We start from the raw sequence: 9,048 nt of genomic DNA, 5'->3' as shown, positions 1-9,048 counted from the left end.
AGGAGTAAATGGCTAGCACAAATCTTTAATGCGACGGGTGTTACTTTTTTTGGTGCACTCGTTGCTAACCGGGGTTGAGATTTGCCGTTATTTCGGTAAAACTTGCGAACCCGGTTCAACCACGTGCAGCTCATAGCTGGATTCAAACCCAGGGATGTCGGTGACCGCTGACGGTGATAATGATTTCAACTTGTTAGGCGCCGCACAGCACGGGGATTCGCTCACTCTCGGAGAGAGAACGATAGAGAGAGGACGACATGGAGAGAGCGAGATGACTCTGGGAGAGAGGGGACGACTCGGAGAGGAAGACTCGGGGAGAAAGGACGACTCGTAGAGAGAACGACACGGGGAGTGCGAGATGACTCAGAGGACGACACGGAGAGAGAACGACACGGGGAGTGCGAGATGACTCAGAGGACGACACGGAGAGAGAACGACACGGGGAGTGCGAGATGACTCAGAGAGAGGACTACTCGTAGAGAGAACGACACGGAGTGCGAGATGACTCTGAGAAAGGGGACGACTCGGTGCGAGAAAGGACGACTCTGAGACGAAGAGAGAGGGGACGACTCAGGCGCGAGGAGGAACTACAGCCGAGTGGGAAGGCTGTAGCAGCGGCAGCAGCAGCAGCGGGCACCTCTTTCTGACACGGCCATTATGACCCCCCCCCCCCCCCCCCACGGTACACAGGGTCTGCCTGCATCACAGCCGACTGCGTGTGAAGTAAAATCTCGCGACCGGTTTTTTGTTATAACTCGGGGATGGGGGGGGGGGCTGACAGTTTTCTTGTCGCGTTCAAAACATGTTTTAAACTAAGCAGGAACTTTTTAAAATCCTTTATATTAAGTTCACTTGCTTGCTTGCGCGCTTACGACCGTGCACATTTTTCGGTAGTTTTTTAACCCACTTCCCGTGATCCAATCGAGCTGACATTTTGCACACAGACTCGTTGTGCGTGACAATTCATTTTCGTGAAATAAAAATTCCAAAATTTTACACTTTTTAGGAAAAAAAAATTATATTTAATTACCAATTGCTTAATGGTGACAGGCAATCATCTGACCCATAGATGGCAGCCATCTCAAGCCAGAGGACGAGAGGACTCTAGCCGCCCGTTTCAAAGGCCAATATGGGCTGGGTTGTGGCCCATTGAACACGCATATAAAGGATTTATAGTGAAAAACTTTGTTTTTACGGATTAATTTTTTTTGTTATCACTCGGGGATGGGAGGGGGGTGGCTGACAGTTTTCTTGTCGCGTTCAAAACATGTTTTAAACTAAGCAGGAACTTTTTTATGTCTTTTTTTAATGGGACCATCAGATATACGCAAGTCGTGTGTGCGTGTGTGTGGTGTTCTCGGAAGGTTATCTCGCGGTGATTATCACTCGTTTTGTTCCCTTGTCGGCAAAGTTCCTGAGCGTAGCTGCTGCGGGATGGCGATGAGTTCACGGTGGTTTTGCGAGATGCGTTTCACCTTGAAGCCTCCATAGACCGGGCAGATAGGGAAGCAATAACAAAAAAGGTCTAAATATATATTTGTTGAATGCGACTAGTCGCAAATTGGCCAACGTCACGCCGATTCAATGCATTTGTGCGTTCTTGCACCTGCCCTACAAACTCAAGCGAACCCGAGTTCAATTCCCAGCCACGGTTAACAATCGCTGTTCAGCGACGTCTGAAAGGAAACGATGCTGCTGGGCCCTCCACCAACGAGCGTGGTGAAGAAGTCGCGAAATGCTGTCGGGAAAATCCTACTCCACGCCCGTCCATAGGGGTGGGGGGAGGGGTGTGGACTTATAAAATCTGACACTTTGACGTCGAAACGCATGCCCCCCCCCCGCCCCAACAGCGCGGGGCCCGGGGCAGTCACCCCGATTGGCCGTATCCTAGGGACGGGGCTCTGATGATACCCGATGATAAGCTGTAGGGTTACGGTATCCGTGTCTGCCTGTGGCGATGTTGACCACACGTCGCACCAGGGAGTACTCATCTGAGGCTGAGTCTACCTAGATGAGGGCACAGGTGTTGGCCGTGAGCACGAATCCACATCGTAGCTGTCAACCCACACGGTTCACCCAGTATTCCTGTGCAGGGAAATTGAGTTTTCAGGTCTAGACGGCGTACAGCCGCTTCGATGCGGGCAACAACACAACATTTGTGTCTGTCTCTACCTTGTGATGGAACTTTGTAGGATGGACGCTGAGATTTATAAGGGCACCGGGTGGCCGCTAAGGTCTGAATTGGTCTAATAAGGTAGGGGCACTGATAAGGGGTTGGCAGGTATGATTCTATGAACGGTACTTATGCAATTTGAACTTGTATACAGTAATTTTTGTTATTTTTATTTAGCGACTTGCTTAGCTTTCCTATTCTTTGTGCTCCTGTCGTGTTTTTGTTTGTTGTTTTTGTAACCTTCTAACCCGAAACGGACTGGACATCCGTGAAAAATGAGCTTCATAGCTCATCGGATTCTTCCCGTCTAAATAACGGTTCTGATTGTAGCGCAGAGGGTAAACCCGCGGTGTGTATGCACCGTGTGTTGAACTTCTTTCGCACCATACATAGCCAACCGTGCTAATCGGGATGTACCCACAAAGACGAAGATCCCCCGTATAGCCTGAACAGACTGTTGGGGCAAGTGCTGTTAGCGAGCACCTATTATTGCAGGCACGGCACACGAGGGGGTGGGTGGCCAACACCACGCCCGGCCGCCTTTGTCTCCCCAGTGGCGATGGTTACACACCGCACCAGGTACTCATTTAAGGCCGAGTCGACCTAGGGGAGGCCCAGAACCGTTTCATAAAATCGTCACCGAGTATTGGCCGTGAGCGGGAATCGAACACGGGGTCGCCGGGTTCGTAGCGCAGCACAGCGCTAACCGCTCCCCCACCGCTCCCCACACTCACAGACTCCACGCAGACACAGCGTGCGGTCACCGCGCTCGATTCGTTTGGAACAAAGCGGAGGGAAGGCCGCGACTCCAGCTGCTGCTGCAGCATTCGGCCACGAGGCCGTGAATAACGAGGCGGTGTCAGCGTGGAGGCAGGGAGTTGGGACGGAGGAAACGAGCGGGGAGGGAGCGGGGGGGGGGAGCAGGGAGGGAGTGGGGGGAGCGGGTAGGGAGGGAGCGTGGAGGGGGTTCAGATAATCATCACTGGTGCTGGCCATGAGCGCGAATCGAACTCAGGTCGACGGGTTCGTAGTGCACTGCGCTAACCGCTACGCCACCGCTCCCCACCCTCTCACGCTCGCTCATGAGTAAGGAGAGCGGGATCGATCTCTTGAATTGATCCTGGTCTAGGATTTGGACTTGCACTCCTTGTAAACCGGGAAGCCAAGCCCTCCTGCCTTATATAACTGTACAGAGTGCTTTAAAAAAATGTTAACACTTTCGAGAATTTGTAACAATGACACAACAAATGTGCCTGGAGACCATCTGGAGAAGATTCCAGGCGTATTGTTGACAACGATGGCGAGTAAGTGGAGGCTCTTTGGCTTTTTGAAGCTATTAACATTTACACTTGTTATCACATTATAGTGTATTAATCATCATTAAAAACGACAGTCCCATGTAAATGTTTAATTTTTTTTGAAGCACCCAGTGTAACCGGGAGCTCCTTCGCATCGTCAAAAAACTCAGACAAAGATCCCCCGTGTCGCCTTAACAGACTGCTGAGGCAAGCACTGTTAGTGAGCAACACCTATGAAGGCCGGCACTGCACGCAAGGCTGTGGGTGGCCAGCACCACGCCCGACCGCCTTTGTCTCCCTAGTGGCGATTTTTACACATCGCACTAGGTACTCATTTGAGTCTGAGTCGACCTACGGGAGGCGCAGGACCGGTTCAGATAACCGTCACTGGCGTTGGCCGTGAGCGGGAATCGAAAACCGGGCTCGCCGGGTTCGTAGCGCAACGCAGCGCTAACCGCTGCACCACCGCTCCCCTCGCGTCGTCACCACCAACAACATTGCCGATGAGCGCAACCGCCGTTGCGCGGCTGACACATCGTATGTAATTGTGGGGTGTGCCTTTTTATAGCCGCATAATTGAGGTGCGCTCACTTCAATGACCACCGTCGCCTCCGATGGATGATGGTCTGGTTCCAGCGCGCTGTTAGCACGCTGCGGTGGAGCGGTGGCGCAGTGGTTAGCGATCCCATGCAGGCGTCGCGCTCGAGTTTGAGTCCCCGGTCACGGCTAACATCAGTGGCGTATCTGACCTCGGTTCCGGGCTTTCTTGAGATCGGCTCGGTCTTTCAATGAACACCTTGGTTGCACGTGAAAAGAACAGCACACCGGGGAGACAAAGGCGGCCGGGCGTGATGCTGGCCACACTGCATACTTCGCCGTATTACTTTATTATTGTGTTTGTTTACCCAGGAAGGCCTCACTAAGTCTCATTACGCTTAATGGGTGCTGGCTAACTGCACATGCCCCCAACGAGCGGTGGAAGGCTACACGGGGGATCTTTGTCTTTGGTAATTTTGCACGTGTGGATGAGCTTGTGGGTGAGCGAGTGGGTGGGTGAATCAGCGGGGAGCGGTGGTGCAGCGGTTAGCGCACTGCGCGACGAGCCCGGCGACCCGAGTTCGATTTCCGCTGACGACCAACGCCGGTGACGATTATCTTCGCCGGTCCTGGGCCTCCCCTAGGTCGACTCGGCCTTCAATGAGTACCTGGTGCGGTGTGTAAACATCGCCACTAGAAGAGAGTCAAAGGCGGCCGGCTACCCACCCCCGCGTGTGCCGCTAACAGCACTTGCCCCAAACGTCTGTTGAGGCTATACGGGGGATCTTTGTCAGTGGGTCAATTCTTGACCTTTGTGAAGTACTGGAGTCATATCAAGATGAATATCGAAATTGATTATTACGACTATCTATGCATTGGATGGCGTAAGAATGAATTAGTGATGGTTTCCCATAAACCAGTATGCGCTTTCAATTAACCTACATCACACATATTTATAATACCCGGGTCGCCAAAATTACAGCCCGGAGGTTCTTGAGTGTTAGCATCAGGAGGCAAATTACTCGGTTCACTGAACCAGAACTTAAGGCTGACCTTGCTCCATGAGTAATCACAACCCGCGAATCGTAAGGGTTTGGGGCGGCCGAGGCACAGAACTGATTGTTTCATGGCATTCCTACACGTTCATGGAAATCCCGCAGCCCGCAAAACACCGTTCATTAAAATCTCAGTGGCAAAATTTTCGGCGCGTGAATCGAATCGGAGAAAACAAATCGTGGGTGGGGGGGGAGGTAGTGAATCGTTTGCAAGTTCACTCTCGAATCTAATCACCCCTTCAATGCGTCCGATCTCGAAGACCTCCGAAGCTAAGCCGGCTTTGAGCCTGGCTCGTTTCATTTTAACATTTCACGAAACAAACCCGCCATGCGTTTTTTTTTTACCCGCAATCGACGAGACTTGGAGAAACTCTCTTGCGGCGAGAGGAGGAGGAGGAGGAGTAAACGATGAGAATTTCAGCAACGGCCACCTCCTATCCACGCCGTAATGGGTGGGCAACTCTGGGTTGCGCAGGTGTGGGGCTTGCAATGCGTGGCTAGGGGGGTGGCCGCTTTTGAGTGTCGTCTCTTCGCGTGCGTGCTGGCATCTCTCCGGGTTCTACGGTCAACTTCCGCGTGAAACCAAACTCTCATTCGTGGCATTGGCCAAGCATCCCGGAACCCTCCTGCAAGCATAGTGTCGAGACTCAGTGAGCGATTTGGTGGATAAATCATGTATTTTGTTTTATTTTTATTTTATTTCTAACTACGTGACTTTACCGAAAGAACCAAAGAGTAATTGGCATCGTAAATGATGATTAATAGCCGCTTGTCAACGGCTGCTATGTATGTTGAACTTCTTTCGCGCCGTACGTAGGCAACCGCGCTCATTGGAGGTGCGGGAGAAGGACAACAAACTAAATACAAAAAGCAGTTCCGAAGAAACGAGTTGTCAATCTAGATGATTTAAAAGTCCATAGCTCCCCGTGCTTTATTCATATCGGAAGGAAGAGCATCCCAGACGTCGACAGAAGCGCATCTGAAAGCGCAGCGCGATGCGGTGCCCACCGACTTTGTCCGGTGCCGAGCCACACAAGACGCCGCTGCGAGGATGATCGGAGTGTCGCGTGATTGTTTGCGCTCCTTGACGAGATCGCCAAGGTGTCGCAGATCAATTGTGGCGAGCACTCCGTGTGTAACGAGTGCGGGCCCACGAGGTTGACTGCTGAATGATGGTCGGAAAGCTTTGACGGGGTGTGGTGGCGAACATTTTCTTGATCTTGCTGGATGAAGGCCTCCCCACTCCCGTGTCGTTCGTAAATGTTTATTTTTTTATTTTACCAGGTCAGGCCGACTGAGCGATGCAGCTCTTTTAACATAAGCAACCTGGCCACAAATGATAGCTCAACGAAGTGGCTTAAAATCATCGTGTGGACATTCACAGCAGCCGAATACTCTAAACGCGTGATGTTGATTCTAAATGCGGACGGAAAACCCCGGAGCAAAATCCACGCGACCACGGGGAGAGAGAGAAAGACACGCAAACTCCTAATATACAGCAGTAGGCGTCAGGGTCGGGTTCGAACCCACGACCTCCTTGCATACCGGGCAAGGAAGTCAACATCTCATAGCCACCGTGGGGGGTTGTTTGTCCACACTTCAGCACCGCACGAGAGTTCCAGGGTTTGGTGAATTTGCGTTGCGGGCGGAGGGTGGCTCCCACTCAGAACCGGTTCGCATATCAGTGGACGTCGTCCGTGGCGCGGAGTCGAACTCAGGTGGGCCGGGTCAATGGCGCAGCGCACCAATTCGCTCAAAAGGATTCGTAATTGGCGATCGCGCGGTTCATCTCCACGCTTCGCCATCGTTCGTTCGCTCGCTCGCTCGCCTCATTTGCGAGCAGATGTTGATGTGCCTGGGGCGGGGGGCGTGGTGGTGGTGCGGCATTTGGTGGGGGAGGGGGGGTCAGGTTGGGGGGTGATGGGGGTGGTTGAGATTGAATTTTGGGACGCGGAGTCTCCCTGGAGTGATGGTGGTGGTGGTTGTCGTGTCGCCGTAGGGGATGGTGGTGGTGGTGGTGGTGGAAGCTGTCGTGGCGCCCTGAGTGTTGTGCGGTGGTGGCTGGTGGTGGCTAGTGGGGGAGGGGTTGGTGGTGGTGCTTCGTGTGTTTCCAACGGGGAGCGGTGGTGCATCGGTTAGCGCGCTGCGCTGCTTGTCTCATCGTATACATTTAAAGCGCGCCTTGACCAAGGCGATGTACTGGGAACAAACGATGATAGTGCAAGATGGTGGGCGAGATGAAACGAGATGAGTCGATGGGATATGTGTACGAAATGAGGTGGTGGTTGTAACGGTGACGATGTGTGGAATCAACGAAGACAGAAATGAGATGAGTGAATTGATGATGGGTGACCAACCCTGTCACCCGATTTCGATTCCCGCTCACGGCGGACACTCATTGACGATTATCTAAAGCCGGTCCTGGGCCGACTCAAAAATGAGTACCTTGCGCGGTGTGTAGTAAACATCGCCACTGGGGAGACAAAGGTGGCCGGGCGTGGCTGCTGGCCACCCACCCCCTCGTGTGCCGTTCCGGCCTTCTTAGGTGCTCGCTAGCAACACTTGTTCCATCGGTTTTAGTTAAGGCTATACGGGGGATCTGTGTCTTTGTCCATTTTCACCCTGGGGGAGGGGTAAGCCAGGGGCGGGGTGGCGAGGAGGGCTGCTGCAAACGACATCTCCGAGGCAGAGATGAAACGGTGAGAGTGATGATGTGGTCCGAGATGAGTTAATGGGGGTGTGGGGTGGTAGATGGGGGCGGTGGCGTGCGCCGCGCGGCTGTGTGAATTGAGATACCAATGGCTCTTTAGTTGGCCACGCAGTTGCGGCCTCGTTGTGTTTCTCTGGGTGTTTATAATGTATGTACTGTGCTGTACGTTAAACTTCTTTCGCACCGTACGTAGCCAACCGTGCTAATCGGAGCTGCTGGGAAGGACGGCACATTATAGACAGGCCCCGTTTGTCAATCCACTGCTGGATGACGGCCACCCCCATCTGTGCTTATCGAGTAGGTTGTTGTTGTTGTTGTTTTTTTACCATACTTCAGCATGCTGGTCAGTGCGAGTGGGAGGTGGCCACGACTGGGGCTCACACTCAGGCTGGCAGGTTCATCGCGCGGCGCGCTAACCACTGCACCACCGCTCCACCCCCCAATATGTTTAGCTGATCAATAAAAAAAATGCATATTTGCCTATTAAAAAAAACCTCATCGAGTATTCAGATTTGTGTATATATACAGAGGGCCCTGCATTGAGATGTTTGGCTAATTCCATGAATGAGTGTTGGCTTCGTGTGTGATGAAACCAACGAACGCGCGGTCAGGATAACAGTCAAAACTCCGCACAGATCGATTGAATGATGTATTTCCGTGCTGCCATCTACTGGCCACCTCGCAGCTTAAGGCTGCAAAGCCCAGGTATGCCCAGGCAGTCTCCCTGGCAAGTACTGAACAGGCGCAACGCGGCTTAGCATCCGATATCTGACGAGATGGGGCACACGGTGGCAGCGGTGAGTCGATCCCTCGCCAGCTCTCTCCCGTGCAGAAGGCCCATTGTCCGGATCGTCAGCGCTGATTGGCTTGGCAGCTCAGCGCACCTTCGCTCTCAACCCGGAGACGACGACGACCTCGACTCGATTCCTGGCCACGGCTCACCGCTTTGTGGGGCAGCGTCAATGACACACGTGGCATGAATTCGTTTTGTTACCGTGATGCAGGCGCCCGCGCGCGCGTGTGCGCGTGCGTGTGTCTGCCTGTCTCGTTCGTCTGAGAGGGCCCCACTGATTTAAAAGCCCCCGTGCTCAACTTTCTGTACCTTTGGCCGTTTCTGAATTCATTAAGTCTCTCTAGCTCTCCGATGAAAGTGGTTTGTTGGCATCGCGCTTGGCTCTGTGCTACAACGCGTGTCGAGACCCCCCCACCCCTCCCATATTCATTCACTCCTCACCCTTCATTCCGCAGTCCAGAGCTATCGTGGAGTGAATGCAG

This window comes from Lethenteron reissneri, chromosome 35 (genome assembly GCF_015708825.2).
Source record: "Lethenteron reissneri isolate LAM-NWPU_2019-01 chromosome 35, ASM1570882v1, whole genome shotgun sequence".
In the NCBI taxonomy this organism is placed as follows: Eukaryota; Metazoa; Chordata; class Hyperoartia; order Petromyzontiformes; family Petromyzontidae; genus Lethenteron; species Lethenteron reissneri.
This window is presented reverse-complemented; position numbering follows the sequence as displayed.